At 37.5% G+C, this 27,033-nt stretch overlaps 1 long non-coding RNA gene across 3 annotated transcripts; it reads right to left on the bottom strand.

The window, feature by feature from the left end:
• Positions 1–6,964: 6,964 nt before the first annotated feature.
• Positions 6,965–27,031, bottom strand: LOC110078670 (uncharacterized). Of its 3 annotated transcripts, XR_012084097.2 has the most exons (5): positions 26,893–27,031; positions 22,797–22,840; positions 18,184–18,234; positions 16,268–16,347; positions 6,965–7,100 (listed from the first exon to the last, which is right to left on the bottom strand). It is a non-coding gene; the product is annotated as an uncharacterized LOC110078670 (long non-coding RNA). The 3 variants fall into 3 exon arrangements; XR_013542286.1 differs by lacking the exon at positions 16,268–16,347 and having other exon boundaries at positions 6,982–7,100; XR_012084098.2 differs by lacking the exons at positions 16,268–16,347; positions 18,184–18,234 and having other exon boundaries at positions 6,976–7,100.
• Positions 27,032–27,033: the final 2 nt, after the last annotated feature.

Below are 27,033 nucleotides of genomic sequence, written 5' to 3'. Positions count from 1 at the left end.
AATGTTGAGTGGACCCCAACAGGTCGTGGTATGTTGCTCTGCATTTCTTTCCGTAAAGCTGGTTTTTGGCTGGAATTAAAAGAAAAGTATAAGTATCAGGACTCTGATACAAGGATTTGCACACTGCATATAGTTAACACATTCTCCCATACAAGCCCCTTTACCATCTTGGGCTGTTGGAATGTGCTTTACTGTATCCCTCAATTTGGGAAGAGAGAGCCGCTAGGCTGCAGAATGGAGCTTTTCTAATGGTGGTTGTTCTGCTGTGGAATAGACTCTGCAAGGAAACCCACCAATCTCCTTTATTGCCTGCTTCAGCATTAAATAAACAGATCTAGAGGCACTTACATGATCTTAATCAGTTGCTGTTTTACTTAGGGGGTCAGACAGAGGTCCAGTATGCCATTTCATAGGATCTTCCCATCTTAATGGCATATTGGCCATCAAGCATCCCTGTTTGGTTCTGCTCCAACTGCTGGGGATTTCCCATATCATGAAATGGCTGGAGAGACACTTCACAATATTTGCAAATTAAATATTTCCTCTGCTCTATGAAGGGGCAGAGGAAGTGAGGGGGGATTATTAGACTGTATTAGGGCAGTGATGATGTGCTGCAGTTCTTATAATTTTTTTAAAAATAGAAAAATTCCTCTCATAAATGGGAGGAGACCGGAGAGGACAATGAATGGGATTTCCGCCCCTCCCCCTTCATTTGACATGTCTTAATGGTCCAGTCAAGAACCTGCGTGCAACCAAATCCACCGCCAAGTACTGACCAGCAGTGGATTGGGCTGTGAGCAGGTTCTTGATCTGACCATTAAGACATGTTAAAAGAAAAGAAAAATAAATCCTCTTCGTTGCTTCTGCTGTCTTCTTCCACTTCTTGGAGGATTTTTTTTTTTAAATCAAGAAAACAAACAAACAAATTGATGCATCACATCAGTGCTACCACAAAATACTCTTTTAAAAAATTCCTCTGGTCCTCAGCAGGGCAGAGGAAGTGTTTAATGTCCCAGTATTGTGAAGTTGTTCTCTTCTTTAAGCCACTTCATAATATGGACAATTCCCAGCAGAAGGAGCCTTGACAGCCCCAAACTCACTATGGTTTATTTCCAGTGAACACACTGACTAGAAATGAACAAAAACAGAACAATCCTACCCACACAAAAAATAATATTAATCACGCACAGAGGCCCAGAAAGGTGTGTGTAGGAATGCTCTGAAGGATGGGCTGATTCACTCCAGCAACTACATTTTGTGATCATTGGAAAAAGGAGAGAACCAGCCCATCCATGAAATGAATCAAAACGGAGGCTAAATGCTTGTTTGATCACACATTGTACAGTATTATTTTTCTTCTTTTCACCCTAGCCAAACAGAAGGATCAAGCCAGTGAAGGAATTGACAGAGTCACAATCAGAGTTTTTATCTACAGGGAAGGAAGAGACTGATGCCAAGACACTCCTTTCTTTTGTGTGAGACTAATGACAAAACATGGGACGTGGTGGCGCTGTGGGCTAAACCGCAGAAGCCTGTGCTGCAGGGTCAGAAGACTAAGCAGTCGTAAGATCGAATCCACCTGACGAAGTGAGTGCCTGTCGCTTGTCCCAGCTCCTGCCAATCTAGCGGTTCGAAAGCATGCAAATGCGAGTAGATTAATAGGGACCACCTCGGTGGGAAGGTAACAGCGTTCCGTGTCTAAGTCGCACTGGCCATATGACCATGGAAGATTGTCTTTGGACAAAACGCTGGCTCTATGGCTTGGAAACGGGGATGAGCACCGCCCCCTAGAGTTGAACACGACTGGACAAAAATTGTCAAGGGGAACCTTTACCTTTACTAATGACAAAACAAATAGAATAGCCGACTTGCTGGTCTTTTTATTTCTCCCTCATTCTCCCACTTTTCATAATATCTATGTTTGAAGAAGAATCCAGGAAGGCATGAAAACATGTTTTATCTGCAGCATCATAGAGATCTAGCAAAGGCAATATTCAACTCAGAAAGTTATTTTTACATTCATTCGTTCATTAAATGAATTGGTCTGTACTGTTTATTCATAACTGCTATGTTTTTAAAAATCATAATGGGAATTTTTCCTGTACAGTAGCTGCTTTGGGCTGTAGCATGAAACAATAGTTTGCATGAAGATTTAGCATGGATCATTCACTGAGTTGAGTACCTGGCTATGGAGGCCAAGGTTAGATTCTTCATCGTGACTTCTGGGAGCAGAGCCTTGGACAGGTTGCGCAGTACCACAGTGCTCTCAGAAGAAGTACTCTATGCATAGAACATTCTAGAAAGTGTCACCCTAAACCAGAATCAACTTGATGGCATTTTGTTGCTGCTGCTGCTGCTATTGTTATAGCCTAAAGACTAATGTTATAAAATCAATTTAAAGAAGAAAAAATGAAGAAGGGGTGAAAAATGTAAAAACACATTCCTGCCGTTTATGCAGTTTATGAAATTGGGTTTTCCCAGCAGAATTGCTGTAGCTGTCCAGATGATACCGTATTTCCCTGAAAATAAGTCCTAACCTGAAAATAAGCCCTAGCAGGATTTTTCAGGATGCTTGTAATATAAGCCCTACCCCAAAAATATTCCCCAATTAAGTGAAACCCTGCCCTCCACCCTTGTGCAGCAACCAGAAGACGACGACATGACTGTGTTTGAATAACTGTAGATTGTTGTATATGAAAAAAAAATCCCCTTAAAATACCCCCTAATGTGTTTTTTGGAGCAAAAAATATAAAACCCTGTCTTATTTTCAGGGAAACAGGGTACTTTGCAGGAGTCAGCAAAGCCGAGGCAGAGAGCATGGTTTGCACAGGACTGCAACAGCAGAAGGTGCCTTCAAGAGCTAACAAGGTAATAATTGGCAATTGCCAGTTGTCTTTTTTATTTAGTTTTACTAAGTGTCCTAGTAAATAGTGCACTCCAGTGTGCGTTCCAGTGTGCAGTTGTTGGTTTTTTAATTAACTGTATGGAAATAGGGGGGTGACCAGTTGAGGGAAAATGCCTCCCCCATTGCCTTGGATCAGGCAGAAAGTAAACAAAAACAAAGTCAAACTGATTGGAACAAACTCAAACAACGTGCTAGCTGAACAAAAACATACAACTTCTTGTTCAAAAAGGACAGCTCAATGCGCTTCCCTTCAGTGAGCTTTTCATCATGTTGGCACCAGATTTTAATTCTCATCTGTGGCCAATCTGATGGCAGCAATCTAAATGGCAGGGTACATGGCCAATGTATTCACTTTCTAAGTCTATGGGCTACCGTAGATGAATTCTAACACTTCCACATGACATGATGATATCAATTTTACTGTCCACAGCGTCTCTCCTCCATTTTATCCCAAGGTAGCATGTCAAGAACATGGACCCGAGACCTGGCCTTTCCCTTTCTTTTCCCTCAAATTAGTGAAGCATCTTGCCTAATGAAAAGAAAACAATGTCAAAAGCTTGTACTCTTCCTCATTCCCTTTTCTCTTTCTTTCTTTCTTTCTTTCTTTCTTTCTTTCTTTCTTTCTTTCTTTCTTTCTTTCTTTCTTTCTTTCTTTCTTTCTTTTCTTTTCTTTTTGGTTGGCCAAATAAAGGAGGGGTTCCCAACCTTGGGTAACCCGTGTGTTCTTGGAATGCAACTCCCAACCCACCCACCCCAGGCCAGCACAGTTGATGGTGAAGGCTTTTGGGAATTGCAGTCAAAGAACACGTGGATTAAGGTTGGGAACTACTCAAGTAATGGTTTCAGTCCAGTAAACATTCAGAAGAACATTTGCCTCTCTGAATTTATACGGTTCTACCTGAATTTATACAGGTCTTTTGAGACATATTGAACACGGGTTTTAGACATTGTAATGTCATGTTAATTACCTTGCAATTGTATTTCCTCTAGATCTGTACAATGTCCTTTGCTCCCAGTCCTCAGCCCTGGTCTACCAACGTGCTTCAGTATCCCACACTAGGTTTCTCTCATAATAGCCCTTCTTAAAATTTATCTCCATCCCTGACACTTTTAATCAATTTTCCCCAATTTCTCAGGTTGTGCATATGAGAACGAGGGGATATGTCCCTGACCTCAATCCTGACATCCTCTTGCTCTACTTCTTGCTGCTGGCACCCTTCCTGTTCTGCACCTACTGTGGAAAGGGGTGGGGTGGAATGGGACGGATCATGCTGTGGAACTGATGAGAGTTGCTAAGCCTAATTCCTGACCCCTCTGGCTCTGTACCACAGGACAGTAAAGTAGGCCAGGAGGAAACAGAGGTTGGGCACTGGAAAAATAGTCGAGGTGGATGAGTTAATGTGAGGGATGATCCACATGGCTTGGCTTTGTCAGAAGAGGATGGCAGTAACTTTCCTAATGTTCTTTCTGTCCCTCTAACTTCCAGTTCAAACTTAAAACTCATTCCTGTGTATTTACTTACTCTGCTGTTAACACCAATATATCATCCCTTACTCTGGCAGATATTATAGTCTTATATGTTTCTGATGGCAATGGGTTGAGTGAGAAGGCTCCTTTGCCATTAAATAATACACCCTGGTAGGGAGAAAATGGGATTGGTGTGGTGCTCCTGTTTTCTGCAAAAAGAGAATTCTGGTGCAATAACTACTGCTGAGCACCCTGACAAGCATACACTAATAGCTTCCTAATATAGGGCAGGATGTGTTCCCAATTTAGCTATTAATTCCTTTTGACAGAAAGGTGGTAATTAGTGCTTTTAATGTTTTCCTTTACAAATTAAGATATTTATTTGAGTCTCTGCAGTGTGAAAAATCTATTTACCCAAGGGATGGCAAAGCTGAAGCAGAACCAGTCTTGTGAGATATCCCAAGAATGTAACTTCTCTGTCTTTCCTGATGAGAGATGCCTCTTCTTCCCTCTCTCTCATCTATGACCCTTTCCATAATTCTATTAACACTCTGGGGTAACGAAGAAACACCAGAAGTAAGGACTTGTCTTCACTTGTCAATACATACCTCAGCATAACTGTGAGAACAAAAAACCTATTTCTAAGTTAATTTCTATATCTATTATGTTAGAATGGAAAGGAACAAAAAAGGAAGGAATAATGGAACTTTTTTTTAGCAGTTTAACATCTCATCTGACTGACAAACAAAGGCTGACTGAGTAAGGGCAATGAAAGAGTAATTAGTCCTAATCCCACTGATGTACTGAGCACAATAAAATGAGCTGAGCTGTAAACATGAAGCTTTCAATTAACATTAGAAAGGATCACTGAACAACGGGATTTTGTTTACTTTTTAAAAAACTATATCCAGATTTCTCCATCAGATAATGCTAAGGGACTTTCTTTAAAAAATCATAAAGATAAATAAAATACAATGGGTCAAACTAGTTGGTGAAATTATACCTGTGGAAAGCTGGTGTTGGGACGTGTTTAGGCAATTAAACACTTTTCCAACTCCTATATAATCCCTTTCATTGTCTGGAAGTCATAGGTGCCACGGGACAGAAGACGTCTTCAATTATGAAAAGCCTCATCTGCAGATAACCTATTCAACAGCTTTGATTTTTTGGTAATTAAAGACTTTTTTCTCCTGTCCTGTGACTCCCATGGCTTCCACATGATGAAAAAGGACTACAAGGGAGTTGGAAAAGCCAAGGGATAGATATAGGATGTTTTTCGTTACCAAAAATGCCCCCTGCTGATGAAATCATCAGTCTTCCACAGATATAGTTACTCCAAAAGGATTTCAGCAGCAACAACCAAAAAACAACCCAGTTCACATCACTAAAATCAATTTAAGCATTTAATAAAACAATTTGGTGTAAAAACTGTTTGTGCTCAGTGCCAAACCTATAATATTTAAATGTTTTGCATAACTTGTAAAGAATTAATACAATAAAAGGTATTTAACCTATAGGATCATTCTAGCAAAGGTTTGCCAACTACCTTGTGTGTGTTGCACTATGCTTAGAGCATTTATCCATTTGGAGCTATTCCCTGAACTAGCATTTCCCCTGCCTGCTCAACTGCCTTTTTTCCCCCTAGCTAAGAGTGCCTTTTGCAAAGTCCATTTGGTTAGCTAGCTCCGTCCTTATATGATGAAATCAAACCATACTCCTGTTCTAGTCACCTCCTGGTTGGACTACTATAATAGGAAATGAAACCATACATGAAGATAGTTCGGAAACATCAGTTGGTTTAGGACACATACCTAGTTTTCTGACAGGTGATGCAAAGTCAGAGCACAGGAGTCAGAGCCATGCAAACTACCAACCTGTTTCTGGGGCCAATTCACCATGCCATCGTTGACCTTTAGAACCCTCTATGTAAATAGCCTGTGACCTCCTTGCATCCATCTACAGAGGGCCTCCTGCATGTTCCCCTTTCATCTGAGATGCAGTGAGAAACAGGAACGTGAGAAACAGCCAGAGAATGGCTGAAAGAAAGCATTGTGTCACGTAGCCTGTAGAACAGCTTGTTGAGAAGTATACCTGATTCTTTTGGTGCCTGCTTTTCAATGAGCAATGAAGACAGTTTTATTTCACTGTAGATTTTATTAATTCTGGCCCTTCTGCTTAATTCATTTTAACTACTGCAGTGACTTCAGCTGCACATGATGTGACAAGGTATTTGCAGTTCATGAAAGCTTATGCCAAATAAACCTTGCTCTTCTTTAAGAAGTCATGAGACGCCATGTTAGCATTTTATTAGACATTCATAATTTTGTTTGTATTGATTTTACTTTGTTGTGATCTGTTTTGAGCTCACTTATAATAAATTAAAGGATTTTTTTGATTTATTTATTTGCAGCAAAAAAGCAAATAAATACAGTGGTGTTTCAAATTAAAGCGCATGGCTACAAAAATTAGGTCTGCGGTATAAATGAAAATCAGAGTCAGAGATATAAAGCTGGAAAACTATGGGGTTAAAGATGATGGGGACACTGGCTGCACTCAGAGGAGGGTGAGATCAAACAGTAGAGGAGCCACCTTTTCTTCCTGGCAAGGATGCTGTTTTTTAAGGGGATGCAATAGGGAGATATTTATGCCCACCACTTCCCATTAGGGAAATGGTTCATCTGTTGCATTTCTGTCTGTTGTACTACCAGCAAAAGGCAAGAGGATCCTCCTAGGGGGAAAAAAGAGACAAAGATTTAAATGTGTAGCTTGCATAATTAAATTGTAAAACACCCAGAGTACTTTGAGTGCTATGGGTAAGTATATAAACAGCATACAGTAAATTCTTTGTGTTGCTTTAAATTGCACGTGAGTCTTGCTGTCACTGAAGGTCTCTAACCTATTTGACTCAGAGGAGAAAAAAGGAGGTGCTGACTAGAGGAGGAGTGGATTATCCTTTTCAATCCACAGGGAGAGGCAAAGAACAGGGGAAGAAATTAAATGTGAGGGATTAGCACACAGCAGCTGTCCCTGGTCAAATTAAAAGCTAATTTATCCCCATTCAACACTTCCAAGGAAGGGCCCAAGGTGGGCAAGGAGGTTGGAACCACAACAGACAGTAAGGTCTTTTCAGGATAAAGGGGGCATTTGGGGTTTTTTTCTTTATTCGTAACAGAGCACTACACAATTTAAAATTATGGATGTACATGAAATATAGGTAAAATTAGAAATTAATTAAAACATTAAGATAATTAGATTATTTTTGACCAAAAGAAGGCTACTTTGATAGCGTTATCTCAGCCATTTGCTAGATCTTCTTTTGTACAAGTGGTGGGGCATAAATTGCATGCATATAAGTGTTGCATGGATTGGATTTCTACACAGTCACAGCTTTACCCCTCCCTGAATCCTTCTTGTACTTGAAAATGCAGGTTAGTTGCTGTGCAGAGCAACATACAGTCATGTGAAAAAGAAAGTGCATCCCCTTTGAATTCAATGGTTTTATGTATCAGGACATAATGAAAATCATCAGGTCCTTGGCAGGTCTCAAAATTAGATAAATACAATCTCAGATGAACAACAACACATGACATAGTATTACACTGTGTTATGATTTATTTCACAAAAATAAAGCCAAAATGGAGAAGTCATGTGTGAAATACTAAGTACATCTTACGATTCAATAACCTGTAGAACCACCTTTAGAAGCAATACCTTGAAGTAATTGTATTTATTTATTTATTTATTTATTTATTTATTTATTTATTTATTTATTTATTTATTTATTTATTTATTTATTTATTTATTTATTTAATATGCCGCCCACTCTACCCAAAGGTCTCTGGGTAGCTTACAACAATTAAAATTCAATAAAAATTCAATAAAAAATAAAATGATTAAAATACAATTAAAATTGCCACCAGGACCCATAGTTGATGTTATTTCAGTTAAAAGCCTTCTGGAACAGGAAGGTTTTGACCTGGTGCTGAAATGTCATCAATGTCGGCGCCAGATGAATTTCAGTTGGGAGGGCATTCCATAGTCTGGGGGCAGCTGCCGAAAAGGCCCTTTGTCTACAAGCCATCCCTCTTACCTCCTTGAGGGCCGGCTCTTTCAAAAGGGCCCCCTGGCTAGATCTTAACTGCCGGGTAGGCTCATATGGAAGGAGGCGGTCCTTCAGGTATCCAGGGCCCAAGCCATTTAGGGCTTTATATGTCAAAACAAACACTTTGAATTAGGCCCGGGCAGCAACTGGTAGCCATTGTAACTTGAACAGAATCGGCTTGATGTGTTCTCTAGCGGCCCCACCACTCACCAGCCGCGCAGCTCGATTCTGGACCAGTTGCAGTTTGGGGTCATTATTCTGTTGCATCACCAGATTTCAGCCAAACTTTCATCATCATCATCATCATCATCACAGGCATCCTTCAGTCTCAAGAGACTATGGTAACATGCTCTGTATAGAGGACTTGGAACAGCGGCTAGTGCCGCTGAGAAGGCCAATTCGAGAGTGACAATCCCTTCCACACTGAAGACAAATACAATATGTCCCCTGTCCAGCTCCCTGATTTTGCTGCTTTCAGGACTGCCTCTTTGCCTCGGCCTGATGGACAAGGGTCTCTTCAAACTGGGAGAGTCCATCATGCACTGCCTGCCTCCAGGCTGAACGCTCAGATATCAGGGTTTCCCATCTGTTGAGGTCCATTCCTAAGGCTTTCAGATCCCACTAGCAGATATCCTTGTATCACAGCTGTGTTCTCCCTCTGGGGCAATTTCCCTGCACTAATTCTCCATATAGGAGATCTTTTGGAATCCAACCATCAGCCATTCTCACAACATGCCCAAGCCAACGTAGACGTCGCTGTTTCAGTAACTTATACATACTAAAAATTCCACCTCAATCTAGGACTACTCTTTTTGGAACGTTGTCCTGCCAGGTGATACCAAAAATGCATCAGAGACAACGCATATGGAATGTGTTCAGCTTCCTCTCCTGCCATGCACAAAGGATCCAGGACTCACTGCAGTACAGGAGTGTGCTCAGGACACAGGCTCTATAGACCTGGATCTTGGTATATGTCGTCAGCTTCTTATTTTTGGAATTGCAACAGAAGGTGTCTATCTCCAGACTAGATCAATGTCTAATTTATGTCAATTGTCCATCACCTCATCTATCTTCTCATTAAACAGGCCAAATCAATCAAATGGAAATGTTTTCAATATGGGATCTAGCATCATCCGTGATCCCCACTGAATGCAGCCAAGCATGCCTCCTGAGTGCAATAGCCGATGTCATGGCCCTTAGATGCTGCATCAGCTATGTGATGGGATGCTTAACGCTGCTGTTTAGCCAATGTTGTCGCTTCCAGGTGAGCATTGAGAATACTGGCCCTAGTCTCCTCCGGAGCAGCCTGGAGAACTGGCAAAACCTTGTTCCATAACTGCTTCTTATAAACCCCATAGCTGCCTGATAATTTGACACTCTCATAACAAATGAAGCCAGACAGTAAAGTCGATGGCCCAGAACATCCAGCTTTCACCTTTCTCTGTTGGTGGGTGTAACCTTTGACCGGTTTTCAGCTCATGATTGATTAGATTGTACTATGACAGAATTAGGTGCGGGATGTTTAGTGAGGAAAGTAGTGTCACTGCCATGCGTTCTGTAATGATTCTCAACATGCCTAGAAATCTGAAGAGACCATGATTCCATGATTCTTTTATGAGGTCCAGCATATTTGGAATGAAAGCCAAACTCAATTGGGGGGGGGGACTTATCTTTATTAATGTAGTCAAAGACGAGTTCCTGCTTGGGAGGATGGGGTTGCTCTATGTCAAGCTCAAAAGATTTAGCCATGTGGAGAATCAACTGCGAGTATTGTGTAAAGTCCTCAGATGGAGATGGAGGATGGAGATCAGCAACATCTGAATCAGGAGTTGGCAGATTTGAAGGAGATTCTCTGCAAGGTGGATCCTTACAGGGATCCTGTTCAGAGACCGATGATACTGAAGAACTCCTCGCAACAGAAAGAGGTGGAGAAGGTGAGTGACAGTGACTTCTTGATACATGGGCTGGAGCTGGAGGATTCAGTGCCGAAGTGTATGTTTCAGGTGGGTGAGAAACTTTTGAAGAAGCACCTTCACAAGAAGACCGGACGTGAGATGTTCTCAGTTGCGATACCGAGGATGACAGTACCGAAGGGACATGAGGACGCTTCGACGGATGGAGCGCTTGCTGAGAAATGTCTTGCTGAGATATGTGACATTTAGAAGCCGGCTTCGATGGCGGAGGGTCAAGCTGATAATAAGCTTGATGTCGATGCTGAGGAGGAGAGGGCGATGGGGAGGAAGAAGAGGCATAGAAATAACACACTCTTTTTTACCTTACATAATTGCTGCCATCAGAGTAGGGATCAAGGTCGAGGTCATCCCCATGGTATTGACGTCGGTCACCCCTTCGATCGACCTCTACATACAAAGGCTCCTCATAAATCAAGAACACCCAACGTCAAGACAGACGAGGAAGAACTATAACCTCCCAGTACTGAGGATACTGTCGGGCTGGATAGATGTGCTGATGTTTAGCCAGCCATTTACATGGAGGAGACTGCTGTGGCGACACCTTCGAGTTCAACTCTTGAATTACTGTCACATAGGGCTTGAATGGGCCGAGGCCGGGCTGAAGATCACATCAGCCTCAGAATGGCTATGAGTGGGAGATAGGCTTGGTATCGATACTGAAGCCTGAGTCTGTGGTGGAGGTACAGAATCACCCACTTCAGAAAGAGAGGCTGGTAACTCTCTGGACAATTCCTCGAGTATTGGTGATGGAAGAGAAACTCAAACTGGAGGAAGCTCCCGAGGATGGGTAAATTTAGCAGAATGTTTAGGCGTTTTCTGCTTAACCATCTCTTTATTTTTCTTAGGATCCTTTACTGCGGGCGATTTCGGTATCAAACTCGACATAAATGCCGAAGACTTTTTTGGTTTAGGTGCTTTTGAAGAAGCCTGCAGAGAAGGGGTGGCAGGAGCCAATGAAGCAGCAGGCTTGGAACAAGGAGTAAGAGGAGCAGGAGTCAAGGTAGGCTCCATGTCTGCCGAGCTCGAGGGTGTTAAAGACTTCTCCCACAAGTATGAATGAAGCCGCTGTAAGTGGAGCTTAAGGGCAGGCTTGGTAAACTTCTTTCACTCTGGACAGGAGTGGGTCTGGCGCCTCTCCCCTAAACAAAATAAGCAGTGGTCATGGCTGTCCGTGAAGGGGATCTTATTAGCACATGACGTACAGCGCTTAAACGGACCTGATGAGGCAATAAAAATTGACAGGAACAGAAGAAGGGGGGGAAGAGAACAGCTCATGGGAAAACGTCACCGATTGCCAGTCCAAGTCAAAAGCAAAATAGATTAGAAGCAGAAAATCACGATAAAGTCCTTAAGCAAAATCAGAAACGGTAATCAGTCCAAAGGTCAGTAATCCAGAAATCACAAAAAGGTAGTCAATCCAAATCCGACAATTGTAATCGTAAACAAAGCCAGTCCAAAGGTCAAAGTACTCCAGAAACACAAACAGTAGTCAGGAAGCCAGACCAGAGTAAAAAAACCCCGTGAAATAGGTAATAATTCAAAACAGCTCTAGATGTCGTGAAAGAGTCCGATCTCAGCGGTGGCAAGAAGGAACGGAGGTATTACGGGCGGGCAGAGCATGCATGCCATGGGGAAACATCCTACTAATCACATGTCTTTAAGCTCTAGAAGATTCCGAGGGGTCCTACGCAGGTGCAGTCTAACCCATTTGTGTGCATTCACAGAGGCCACGAAGAAGAAATTGGAGAAACACTTGGTCTGAGAGGACAGAGCAAACAATATGTATGGATCTTCTTTGTTGGCAACATTATCTGATACAGCCACCATGATTCTCCAGCATTCCTCAGGATCTTTTCCAAATGGGACACACACTGAAAGAAGCCCTGTGCAGTGCATCTGCTGATGTAGCAACCCTTTTAGAAACAAGGAAAGTAGTGTGAAGGTTGGTCTTTCTCTCTCCTGTGCCTTAATTTGAAAGTAATTCTTTTGAACTTCATCAGATATTTTGCTGCCTAGTCTCTCAGGGCTCTTCCAGGAGTATTTGCTATCTTTTCCATACTGCATCTTTCTGTTGTTTGGTTCTGAAAGGCTATAGGATTTACTGGTGTTTGTCTACAGGACTGGGGATTCTGTAGTACTAATCTGTAAACTAGTAAGTGTTCCACCTATCTGAAGCACTGCCCCAGTTCCATCAGTTCCATGTTCATATGAATGTTTTTTTTTTTTAAATAAGAGTAATTGTTAACTGAATATTTCAAATTGTGGAATTGAAAGATTCCTACCAGAAGATTTCCACTCTGGCTGCACACACATATAGAAAGAGCCATAGGGCTAAACATTGTTCAGGGACAAAGCTTTGGGAGGGTCAAAAGACTACAGTATGAAAAAGTAGTAGTATAAGGTGAGATAAAGTGAATGACATCTGGATGACAGGAAATTTCTGTTATGAACAGTGCAAAGAATTTACAGAGAATTTGAAAAGTTATAAATGCTCCTTCTGCAAAGTACCTAAAATTACTTTTTAGGACTCTTTACAGCCTGCATAGGATTATAACATTCCGAATTATTGCAAACTACCAGAAACTTTGATAAAATATGCAGTTTTAAAGGAACTAAGGCTGTAATCCCATAACGACATATTTGGGATTAGGTTACATTGAGTTCTGAGTAGACTTTTGCTAAATGCAGATTCTTTAGATGCAAAAATCTGCAACAAATGCAACATTGCATTTGTTTACAAGTTCCAAGAGATATTGTGCTAATTAATGGATTCAAAACTAGTTCCTTATTTTTCAGACTAACACTTGACTGTCAAGGTTTGAAATTTATGTGCATAAAGTGTAAAATACTGAAGCGGATAAAGAAAAAAATCACCCGGAAAATGAAAGTTCTTTTAAAAAATCGAGGCTATAATAATATTTTACCATAACAGTTCCCTCCCCCCAAAAAATTAGCTGGCTCTCTAGCCAGCAAAGTCACTAAACAATAACATCCTGACAGCTAAACATGTTTAATGTATAATGAATTTGTTTATGTTAAAATGTGTAAACATGAAACAGTGTTTGTAAGTCCTTTAGTGCATCCTCTTGGTGATTATATTTTGCGTTCACAGTGTTCAGGATTTCAGGGCGACAGGCTTAGCATAACAGTACAGAGTATTATTACTCTAAGCTCTGGAAAATAGGTTGTTTACAGATGGGGTAAGTGTGGAAAACTGAAAGAATTATAAATATAGGGAGATAAGAAACACATACATAAGGCATACAAATGTGGGCATTCATCACATCATCACAACTCCACACCACTTTGGGCACCAGACATCCAAGAGCAACAATCATGTAGCAGCATATCAGCTTAATTTCCAGATGCCAACAACAATCATCATGCATTTCCCTCCATAAATTGAAACTGGCTTGGCTGGGTGAGTATTGAAAATAATATTTTATGTCTGTCTAGTAATATGCTTAAAGGCTAAGATGTTTTTCTATCTTATATGATCTTTTTTTAAACAACTTTGATAATTTTCCAGGCAGTTTAAATGTAAATACAAGCTCTTGCATTTTTAGAATGTAACTGAAACATTCTCATTCAGTTTTTTTAACTCTTAAAATATATTTTACTGCATTTTGGATGAAGTATAACTTAAATATTCGCCTACAATTTAAGTTTAATTTTCATATATTTTTAATCATTTATGCCTACAGTTTTCCACAGCTGTAAAACATTTGTATTTTTACAACTCTTAAGTATTTTGTGCTTATGGAACATAAAAGCAGTGTAGATAAATAAAGCTTGTAGAATTAGAATGAAATTGCCTGGAAACATGGCAACAGTGAAAAGACTTATACCTTGATAGTCGATGGAATTTTGATATGATTGTCAATTATTGTCTAGTTTTTCTGGAATTAACCTTCAATTAGGATAAAAATACCAGCTGTGACAAACACAGGCTTCTGATTTTTCCCTAAAGGTCTATAAAGTTCTGTAGGTCTCTTAGGAGTATGTTCAGGCTTCAGAATCTCTGACCTGACAGCCATCAAGAGAATACTGGGTTACATTTGCCTTTGGAAAAGAAGAAAGCATAGAGATCTTTCTTCTACACAGACTGTATGAACTCACTGTCCAGTTTTGATTTTTGTACTGTTGAATAAGACAGAATTCTTCTCCCAAACTGATTCCTCGCTATCACAAAGAATGTAGATATTGGCCCAACTGCCGATATGAATTACAGAATGTTAATTAATTGGATTCAAAACAGAAGTGTTTTGACTAAGTCAGAATAATGTATTTCCAGCTATATCTAGCAAAGATAGAAGTAAGGACAGCTTATCCCTCTTGAAGATCTTGGAGATGCTAACTAACCCATGTATAGTTTTGTTTTAAACAGTAAGTGATACAAGTCTAATCAGCATATGGATTTCCAGGGTAAATACTCTGTTCTGTCAGGACAACTGAACTTCTCTAGGTTTATGTACTCCTCTGCATAGCTGTAGCTATAGTAGGATAACAGTGCCCTCTGCTGCAGTTTTGCTAAACAGAAAGGCAACCCATATGTTAGACCAAATAAAAACACAAAAACCCACTTGTAACTGAGCAATGTGTACGTGTGTGTGTGTGTGTAGGTGTGCCTATAAACACACATTATACATCAGCCTTGGGAGGCTAGAATGTTGAGTGGTCAAGTAAAAAAAAAAGGCAGGAGAAAGGTACTCCTTAATGCTTTCCATGCTGGTTGCTTTTAATTCCTCAAACTAACCATTTCTACTCCTTTTCTCCTTGCGCTGTTCCAGATTAAAAAATGTTCAAAATATGTATTTGGATCCTGTGGCATTTTTTGGTAGGAAACACCTTTTCAAAAACAGCTGTAAGCAAAAAGTTATAGTTATTTCTTCTTTCACCTCGTTTCCACTTAAAACTGGAATCTTCCAGACTGCTTTTAATCAAAAACAAATGAAAAGTCAGAACTTTGTTGTTGATGAATATGAAACTAAACATTAGTTCATCATGATCTCAGATCTGGATGAAAGAAGATATGGTCAAGAAGTTACTCCCAGGCCATAACCTGGAAATTTTCACTTTGCTGGAGTATCCTATAGAAGGCTAGTCCTAAAAGCCAGCATCAGCTTTACCCAAGAAGACAGCCATGCTATTATCTTTCCTGCTATTACCTGACACCAGAGATTCTGAAAGGTTCCTACAGTCTCAGTCCTGGTGGGGTCAATTTCTAAGCAGCAGTGAAAGAGTTGCAAGTAGGTTTCAGGATTTGAATTTGGCATTGGGTTTGAATTTGCTGGAGAGTTTAAGTATGCACTTTTGATAGTCTGATATATTAATGTGAAGTTAATTGTAGCTCAGAAGCAATGCTTCGTGTATGCTTTCTTTGCTTTTTGTGTCTTTTTGTATCTTATATATTTTGGTTACAAGCATGAATATATAACTACTTAAATGTTGGAAACTTTTGCATAGCTTGGCTGTAAAAATATACTGTAAATCCACTCTTTCCCAATCTTGATGGAGCTAAAGCTTTAAAAAAAAGGAAATGGCCCCTTTAAGAAGCAACACTTTTTTTCAGAGCGACAGAGAGAAAAGATAACCCCGGCATAATTAGACAATCCCTGGAGCATTCCTAATTTGTTGCTCTGGGTCTCTTGCACGCCACCTGACACCTTATCCACAGGGAGCTGTCCAGTGTACTGATCCCACAAATCTCTCTTATCTTTTTGCAAGATCATGCCAGCATCCCATTCGGTCCTGTTCCAGAATCCTAGATTTCATTAGCCAAATGATATTTCACTCCCTCCATATTTTATTTACACTCACCAATTGAAAATCACTGGGCACTGTGAAGTTGTCAAATTTTACTATGCATAAATTAAAAGACAGCTTGTTAGAGGACATTCCTGTAAAAATACAATTGCCAGTGGAAATAGCCAAATCAAATTTTGAGTTTTTAAAAGGAAAACCAATGACAAATTGTAAATAACAACAACAATAATAAAAAATGTTAAAAAAATGGAATTTACAGCATCACCTCTACAATCATACAAGGCTGCAGGCAAGCCTCAACAAGTATATCTGTAGTTTTGGAAAAGGTAGCCATGTTAGTCTATGCAAGTATATCAGGCAAAATCCAAAGAAACAAAACAAAACAAAACTACCTTAAAGACTATTATATTTTAATGTACATGAAAGTTTACAATAAACTATAATATTTAGTCTTCAAGGTGCCACATGTTTTTGTCTTGTCTTGTCTTGTTTTGTCTCTTTGGATTTTGCCTGATAAGTATATCTGTGATTATTTTCAGTACAGGTTAGCAAGGTTTAGATGACCAGTGAGGCAACAGGTATTGGATATGATTAATGCACCAGAGTATGACACAAATACATTGAACAGAACATATTTAACCCATGCTCTTGCACATGTCTACCCATTCCAATGATATGTGTAGGAAAAGTCCCCAGTAGTTTGGGAACCATGTTGATCCCCATGTTAAGAGGGTGGTACAATTTCAATTTTAAAAAATGTCTTAGACTAGCCCTGATAGTGTTCAGTAGTTGTCTGAAACAATACAGCAACCAGTCTACACTATAGTCAGAATCACAATTGCTAAACTGATAAGAGTAATTACATTGTCTTAGAGAAAAAGGGAAATGTGAGTACTGAGGAAATGCAGTAGTCCCGCAAGATTAGTATTCTGCTGAGGAAAGGTCATTGGATCTCTTGTAACTGATCAGTACTGTGTTTCCCTGAAAATAAGAGAGGGTTTTATATTAATTTTTGCTCCAAAAACCACATTAGGGCTTATTTTCAGGGGAAGTTTTATTTTGCACAATGGTGGAGGGCAGAGTTTCATTTAACTAGGGCTTATTTTTGGGGTAGGGCTTATGTTATGAGCATCCCGAAAATTCGTACTAGGGATTAATTTTCAGGTTAGGTCTTATTTTCGGGGAAACAGGGTAACTCTGGTGTATCTGCTAGATCAAATAACAATACATTCTCTGCTCCCAAAACCTAGAAAGGTCTTTAATGCAGCAGCCAGTTATGGAAAGCAATTCAGAAAGTAGGTGCAAGATCACGCACTCACCAATACTTAACCCGTAAGGCCTGTCATGGGGAAGACTCGGAGAAGACAACTCTTATGGCATTATGGAAAAATATTACACTTAAGCTGCAATACAGTATATTCTTCTCTGAGTCCTAAGTAACTCAGCAGCATTAATGTCTAAGAAGACATGCACAGGATTGTGTTGTTAAGCTTCACCACAACATAAAAAGAATCTGTCCATATATGGCTTGGATGCTAATTTATTGGCTGTGACATACAAACTGTAGCTTCATATGCAAACTTGGCCATGTTCAGATGTCAAATTATATGCGCATATACTGTAGCTAGGATGGTTACCTGATTAAAATATTAAAGCTGAAATCCAGATGTAAGTTGTAACTAGAGTAAGCCCATTAAATCAATGGAACTTACCTATGTGTTGACTCATTAAATTCCCACTGATTCAATGGACTATTTTAGTTGCAACTTGCTACTGGATTTCAGCCAATAATTATATAGCACATCTGCTTAGAAGTATGTTTCACTTTCTTTAATATCATTTGCCACACTGTAGGTGGGTATATGATTGATTAAATGTGCATACGGCAAAAAAAAGAAGAAGCAAACAACAACATTCTCAGTTTATGCACATGTGTTTTAACAGCAGGCATTTTCTTTGTAGAGACATACCTTCCTGTGGGAGACAGGAGAGAGATGCTGCTCAAACTTAATACATGCCAGCTGAGGTTTTAATAATAAATATTTGTATTAAAACTATATCTTATATTACAGCTTGTTTATAAATAATATGTAATATGGAAGCACAAATCCAAATATATTTAACATACTGTATATAGGGAGAAACATCAAAAACATATAACAGCTATGCTTGCAATGCTCCATATAATAGGTTCAGTTTCAGATTATTGAGGGTAGTATACTTTCATTGAGACAGACATTGCACCAGTTCAAAAAGTGACTACATTACACATAAACATTTAAAATGTAAAAAATACTTTTTGTTATCTTCCTTACATCTTACTATGTAAGCATGTACTGTACTGTATATTACAGTCCGTATTTGCTTTATATTGGTTATTAGATTGTAACATTACTTTGTCCATTCAATAGCCAATTTCCCCCTGGTAACAATTACCAAATTTAATACTATCTTTAAATACCTTTGATATAATGAATTTCACTCAGACCTCTTGTTCCATAAACAAACACATCTTCCATTCATTTTATTTTATTTTGTGCAGATCTGCACTAATAAAATATGTAAAATTATTATCACTTATATCCTCTTCTCCATCATGTTCTAGAGAGTGCATTAGAAGCAATTTTCATGGGTGGCCTTGAGGGGCTGTAAGAAGTATTAGAAAATTTCACCTACCCTTTTGTGTCAGTGGCAATGTATATTGTGCACAATTTTGTCTACATGATCTCTGGTCAAACACCAGTACTGTACCTTCATATAACCTACGAATAAGAATTCTGGATACAAATATTAAAGTTAGTTTTTATATTTTGATAGTTATGGGTGTTATCTAAAATAATTTGAAATTTTTTCAATAATATTTGATAGTTATGTTTTTATTGCTTTTATTTCAAAATTGTATATTCTTATGCACATTTAACAGGGAATAATTTGCATTTAAAAACACTACATTCTTATACACCCTTAATAGGGAAAATATTGGGCTTACATCAATAGAGAGACAGAGGTAGGCTGTAAATATCACAATATTATACCAGTTTGAACATGAATCAATATCTCTGAGCACCAGCAGAAAAGTCTGCATTTAACATTTTGGTTTTGCAGGGGGTTTTTTCAGAAATTTTGCATTGACTCAATGGACCTATGGACCTGATATCAGTTGTTAACCTGATTAGCAAAAGGATAATTATATTTTGCTCCTTTTGTCTTATTTTGGATTTCTCAGACAATTGTGGCAATGGGGGATGCTGGAAATAGTTAAGCACCCTCACCTCTGCACTAATCTTTCAGTCTAGAATGTAGTGTACGTAGCTGCATTTGGTTAAAATAAGACATTGGATAAACAAATACAATCATATACAGTTTAACACTTGAAAACAAGACTAAACATTTTCCATTGGAAGAAAATTGTTTAATCTGATCATATCACTGACAACTCAAAATTGAAAAACACAGTTGTCACAGTTAAAAATAAACCTTATTTGCTCCAGCATGTGAAATGGCAGTCAAGGCACTGATGCTGTCTTTCTGTTCATGCTTGAGTGTTTCATGAATGCATGCTAACAACAGGACAAATCAATTTTCCACTGATAGATTTAAGAGGTAAATCTGATATATCCTGCTGATAGCTGATGAAGGCAAATGGAATACACACCAGCCTTGATTTATCTGATGACTTGAGGTGTATGTATATACAAGCTACCTTTTATGTGTCTTTTGTCTTTTATATGCCTTAGAAAGAAGAGTGTTCTTACAATTGTGATATGTTATATGTAAGTGGTATATCTGTAAATGGGCAGGTAGATGTATATCTCTTGACGTAGAGACCCAAGGGAAGTCGCTGAAGTCTGGTGGATACCATCTGTAGGAATTCAGCCTATTGTTCTGGCTGGAGACATATAGAGCACATCATTGTGGGAACAACAGGATTCCACTGGAATATGCTCTGGTAATTTCCAGTATGAAATGTTTAATCTATTAAAAACAATGCACGCGCACACAAAATTAGATGGGTAGGATCTGCTGTGGAATGCTTTCCTGAAGTTCTAGTGTTTTGTTCAAGTTCCTTGAAGTTTATGAGACTGATGGGCTGACTTCAAGCCCACAGGAGCTATTTTGTCTTTTCAGTATAAATCAAATTCTGCAATTTGAGCTCAGATGCAGAATTGTAGTTTACAATGTCTTGCATTTCTTGTTACATCAATACAAAACAGTCAGTTGTTACTGAGACATATTGCCCCATGTGAGTTATTTTCAATCTTAAATACCTTCAATATGCAGTTTTCATTAGGTACCCATTTATTTCAGATGGGGCATAATAAAGTTTGCCATTTAAAAAATGAAGGAAAAAGCTGAAATAATAGACATAAATTCATCCATGTGCATTAGGAAAATATCTGGAGTACAGTATAGTCCAGGGAGATAAATAAGACGTTTTTCATTTCTTTTGGCACTTAATGCTGACCCCAAATAAGTAGGAGAGCTGTGAGTTAAGTCTAATTATTCAATAGATTTATTATCATAATGCTAAAACAAATTACTGTAGAGTGATTCTGGTTTAAGTAGAAATGTGTTTCTGTAATCCATGGCACATACCGTACTTATTTTTATACAGTAATTCTGTTTTTCACACTGTTATTTCAATAGTTCACATTTTCGCCTTTTCTTTATACTCCAGAGGTTTAATTTCTGCACTTTTCATTAATTACTTGTATGTTTGGATTTTAATACTCCATTTTTATCATAACATTTTATATAGCATATTGAATAGTAGCTTGTCTCTCTTCAAAGGTGATCATTTCATTTAAAAATTGATATTTTGTATTATTGCATTACTAATTTGTGTGGCGATCTGTATATAATATTTCAATACTGCACATTTTGTTTGGCTTTTTAGTAGCTGGATTTTGGTTGCTGAATTGCAATGAACACAGGATCCTTTCAGCTCTGCAGTTCTAAGATTATGATGATGCTAATATCACAATTTGTTAGAACCAATTTTCTGTTCTGTTCCGCTTTTTATAAGATATTAGTATTTTTAATTTACCCCATGAGTCTAAAGATTAGTGCTTTGTATTTTGGAATATTGTTTCACATTTTAGACTGGAGCTTTTAATTTTCAGACAAAATTTCTGTTATACATCTTTTGGGTAATCATTAAACATCTTTAAAATGGTGTTTATACAAATACACTTTTAAAATTCAAGCTATGTAAATAAACCAAATAAAACTTAACACATTAAAAATTGTCTTCATCTTTCATACCCAAATTACTGTTAGAACAAGTTGAAGATAAATGAAAGAAACACAAGGGAAATTATTTTTGGCCATGGTTTTAAAGTCTGCCAGAAAATATGCTTTATATGGTTTGTATTACTGGCCTCTCATTTTTATTTATTACAATCAAGATGTAATATGGTGCATATTACAATCATAGACAAATATGCATTATTTACTACTTCTCAGAGAATCTTAACAAAAATATTATTTGGGTAGAGAGACAACCCTCTTTTGTGTTTAATGTAGTTTTACAATTGACTCTAACTGCATTTCAACTGTGAAATACAGAAGACGAACATGAAAAATCAGTGCACAACTATCTGCAATAGAGGATATGGGAAACAGAAAATAATATAAGGGTACAGAATGGTGTTTGATTAAATTCTTCCTACAAAAGTATGTAAAGTATTTTGTTATCTATTACCTATGTATTTCCATTTCAAATGAGACCAAAACTGCTATTAAATGTCTGTGTCTTAAGGACTCCCATTTTGTATTGCATACAAGATTTTTCCATACCTTTTAACTTAATCTGTGGCTTTTAAACTTGTACATTGAGCTCAGTATGTAGTTTGGGTGTGATGTAAATTGTATCTAAATAAAGAAGCATTGGATTATAGGGCAAGTGACCTTACTGTATGATAACAATTCAATTTTTGGAGTCTCATTTTATGAGTATGCAATTGACACAGAGATTTTGAAAGCCTGGAAAATTTTTAAAAACATAGAAAATGTTGGGATATTTTCCGGTTTTTTTTTTAATAAGGAAGTTCTTCAAAATTTGAAATTTTGGGGAAAATGTTACTGTTAATTTAATAGTAAATTTAAAAATATTTTGCTCATGTCTGTTTTTTATATATACATGTATTTTTTATTAGTTACAATGCTGAAATATTTCAAGTTTTTAAACTGTTCAACCTTATATAATGAAATCTCCCTTTGTTTGTTATGATGGTGGCAATTTTCAATTTTATTGTATTTTCCTTCTCTTTCCCCCACTAGCAAAACTTAAGATGTGCACTGTTGTTGTTCGCACTGTAGAGTACAGCAATTAACACCTCAATCTTTAATCAATAAGCATAACTGTAAGTATTCTTTCTTTCTTTGAAAAACATACCAAACATTACACCTTTACATTCTCAGTCATGTGTACATTTCATATCAACGTACTGAAGTGAATTCAGAAAGGGTACTACTTTACAGAAAACAACAGTTTTATAAGGATATTGCATTATACCTTGATAATGCTCTTTAAAACTGTAATAAGGCATTTCCAGCTACAGCCATTAACTACGTTACTTACCTAAAGTGGAAGTGTCTGAAAAAGGTCCTTTATCACTCATAGGTCTAGTTAGTTAGACAGACAGACAGACATATTATTATGGTAAAGCTCTTTAATATTGTACCAGAATACAATCAAATATTTACACTGGCCTTAAGTGCAATGGCATAACTCAAATAGTCCTTGACTAATGAGTCTGATTTAATTCCTACTTGTATGTCACATCGTATGCACCTAGGTGTTCAGTTGGGACCTGATTAATAAGAGGCAATTTGCTAGTCCGGGCTATGCCTTTACAGTTATGCCAAAGTAAATAAATATTTAATTGGATTCTGGTCTGTTTGATTTAAGTACATTTAACTATCATTTAAATGTAATTATTGTGTAAAAACATAGTTACTGTAGAAGGATGTATTCCTATTACTAAAAAAATAAGCAAGTGATGAAAAGGGTGGGCATTAGAAAATTGTAGTGCATTTATGTCGAGGTTTAACTAGCCAAAAATCACTGTTATTCACATCAAAACTATGGTTCTTATAAAATACAGAAGTGTGGTAAACAGCACTACTGTGAATATAACACTGTAGGATGTACACACAGAAAAGGCACTATATCTCCAGATTAGTGTGGAAAGGCAGATGAACTTCCATTTGCATATTTCAATGGAAAAATAATTATTTATTAGTACTAGAAGCCACCAATATGAAGTACTCCTGCTTCGTAATGGTGTGTAAAGGACAAGCAGTGTACATAAACTGCTTCGGCAAACTTAAGTGGTTAAGTAGTGTAGGCCTAAACATGTTTAATAGAAGTTCCACTGAGTTTCAATTGGGTTCAATTCTTGGTGACTGTGATTAGAATTGTGGCTTGTTACACATTGCTGAGGAATTTGGGAAATTATTGACAAGGGAAATCCTGGTCTCAAGCTTCAAAACACATTGACATGTACCAGTAACTATCCGTTACACTTTAATCAATTTGCCAATAATATTATAAGAACTACAAAATTTAGTATATTTGAACAAAGGCAATCAATTTATTTTCAAAGCATTTTATTCTAAACAGTTGTGTAGTGTAAAGGTAAATGCACATTACTGCTAAGTATTTGTGCATATGAATACAAACTTAAGTACTCTTTTAATACAGTGGAAGGGGGGGAGTATGTTGAAAATACAGTATCTGTGCAATCCTAAATATATTTAGTCAGGTAACTGGCACTGCAATGGTACTTACTTTCAGGTAAGCAAGTACTAGAGGATTGTAACACTAAAAGATAATTTCTGCATTCTGTTTAAAATATTTTGCTTGCATATTTAAGAGGTTACCTGGTTGAGTGCCTGATGTGAAAAATAGTCCTATTTACTTTAATGGAATTAACATCCATCAAGAAGGTATACACATTTTCAGTTTTCTTCCTTTTAACAAAAAAAAAAAAAAAAAAAAAAAAAATTCCATACATGCCAGCACCATTTCACATTACATAAACACTTGCCCTAGCTTTTGAAACTTACATTTGAGATTGTAGATATTGATAAAGAACAATTTTGGGATCATATATTAAAACAAAACAAAAAGGACTGTACATATAATTATATAGTAAAATATTATATAGTATAGTGTTTTAAAAGGAATAGACAATTGACGAGGAAGTTGTTTGCTGTACCATGGGATAATAAAAAGAAAACACTATTAATCTTCCAATTTTATTTCAGCTTCTTTAGTTATTATGTGAAACACTGGGGGACACCAAATATGCCTAACTTAAGTGACTGTATCACAAAATTGGAGATTGCTACATTGTCAAAAACTGCATAATTGTATAAGAAAAAAGTTATACTGTTAACTAATTGCCATCAGTTATACTGTTAACTAGCTGCCATCAGTTAACCTTGTTTTTAAAAATTGGCTGCTATACACCTAGTTGTTAACAGTAGTATTAAAATGATAGTGTTCTTATTTTTTATATCTTTGTGTACATCTTGTGAATACTGTATTCTAATTATTTTGAATATTAATATTGAATCTATAGGCTGATGGATGTTCTTTTTAATAACAAATTTTATTTTTTACCCCTTAATCAAATGAATTATGTAATTGTATTATATTATTGTTTTTATCACACATGTATCTTCATTGGTTAATACTAGAAAACAAGAAACTGGTTTATACTCTGTGAGATCATTGGGTTATTTAGCTGACTTCTGTCTTTCTACAATATTGACTGGTAACTATACTTCGGGATTTTAATCAGGAATCTTTCCCTACCAAACTCTAAGTACTAAAGAACAATTCTGATACCTTTTGCATGCACAAAATGTGCTCTATCATCAGATTAAGGCCCTTTTATATATAAAGCTAGATATTTACTTTGTTGTGATCGTGCATTTGACCCTCTGTTTTATTTATGTACATGTTTCAACACTTTTTTATTTAAAATTTCTTTGTATATATAAAGTACAGTATAAATATCACCACTTTGTTAAAGTATTGTAAAAAACGTACGTTTAAAAAATGTGTAGAGAAAATCTAAAAATCCCATGTACGATTGTTAGAAAAAGTGCTAAAGTCTCTATGCTAAACACACTTCATCAGAAGCAGAACTTGATTTCTTTGGAAACTATTAGGTCTGTACTAATGCATTTTGATGCAGCTTAAATGTACATATATTGAGATGACAGTGGCTGACAGAAGTCAAGAGTGGTCTAGACTGATTACATTTTCTGAGACCGTCAGTATGTTAAAAAAAAAATTAAGAAACATCAAAACAAACATTGGGGTATATTTTAAATGTTTTGTCCTCCATGAACATGAGGCCTAGGCTGTCAAAACAGTTTTAATAAAAGTTAGGTTATATTTTAAATGTTATACCCTTTACCCACGTGAGCCCCACCAGGCCAAGGCCCTGTGAGATTGCAGTCCTATGCATACTTGCCACTGACTGAGCCCATTAGCTTCAGTGGGGCTTTTAGTATACATACACTGTTGCAGTTAGTCTTTGATCCTTTCCAGTCTTATTTACCCGAATATTCAAACAGATTAAAATTATTTAAGCACAATTTTGCATAAAAGATTAGCTTCTCACTCACTGCAGTATGGTGCAGGTGAGTTCCATAGACAAATTATAAATACATTAATTTTTATGCATATGTTGAGAGCTATGGCAACACTTTAGTGAATTAAACCCTTCAACTGAAGCGACTGTAGAGCACAAATACAAACTGTTTTTGAAATTATATATATATTTCCTGTTCTTCTTCTTTGCCACATTATGTGCCAGACCATACGAACGGGTTGAATTTTAAATAACAAAGAAAAAAGCCAAAGGAAAATAATTTTTACAAATGAATAATGAAGAATCTCTTTGATTTAAATTAGTTAATCAAACATATGCGGTGATATTGCAAAACTGATCTAACACTGTTGTCATATTGTGAATATTTACGTGAAAGCGACTATCCTGGTGTGATTTTTGCCATAATTTTGTGGATCCACTGAATATGTGTATTTATGCATTTGCTGAGGGAATGGAACTCTCAACTACACCAGGGTCTTGTTAAAAACAACAGAAAGGCTCTGCCATGTTTACCCAGATGCAATGAATGAGGAAAGATACAGCTCTGCACTAAATTCTCTGAGAATGAGACAGTTTTGGGACGCTTGTGAAAATGGGTTGCATGAGTTTTTGTTTCTAAATGGGCTGGGAAGTAAATCTATGAGAAAATAATGTAACTACAATATGCAGCTCTTCTGGGGCACATTTGATGAGGCTGTGCTACCTCGGTGGGTGAACGTGGCCTTCTTATGACAGTGCTAGTATCTGGTGGGCAGTGAAAGCTGAGTTTGAAACAATATAACCACGCAAAATGGTTAGTATTAAGAGACTGCACACATTGCTACCACACAGATGATCACGGAGAGAACAAATAATATACTGGCTGAAGAAATATGACCTTGGTATCACTAAAGGAAAGATGAACATATGAAAGAAACGATCCTTGGCACACGCTTTCAGCATTTTGAAGGCATCTGCAGCATGACGGCTAACAGCCTGGCTGTCCAAACTGCTGAACCAGTTTGGAAAACAAAACAAAACAAAACAAGCCGTTAGATACGTTACATTTCAAAAACGCCAAAACCTACGACTCCACACCACCCTCCTGCTCAGTGACCGATGAGCCAACGGGCCTATCATTGGGTAGGTAAGATTCATGGTCCAATCAGAAACAGCGCGGGCATCTGTCCGCAGCCTACTTTGTAT

This window comes from Pogona vitticeps, chromosome 2, assembly GCF_051106095.1.
Source record: "Pogona vitticeps strain Pit_001003342236 chromosome 2, PviZW2.1, whole genome shotgun sequence".
Classification (NCBI taxonomy): Eukaryota; Metazoa; Chordata; class Lepidosauria; order Squamata; family Agamidae; genus Pogona; species Pogona vitticeps.
This window is presented reverse-complemented; position numbering and strand designations above follow the sequence as displayed.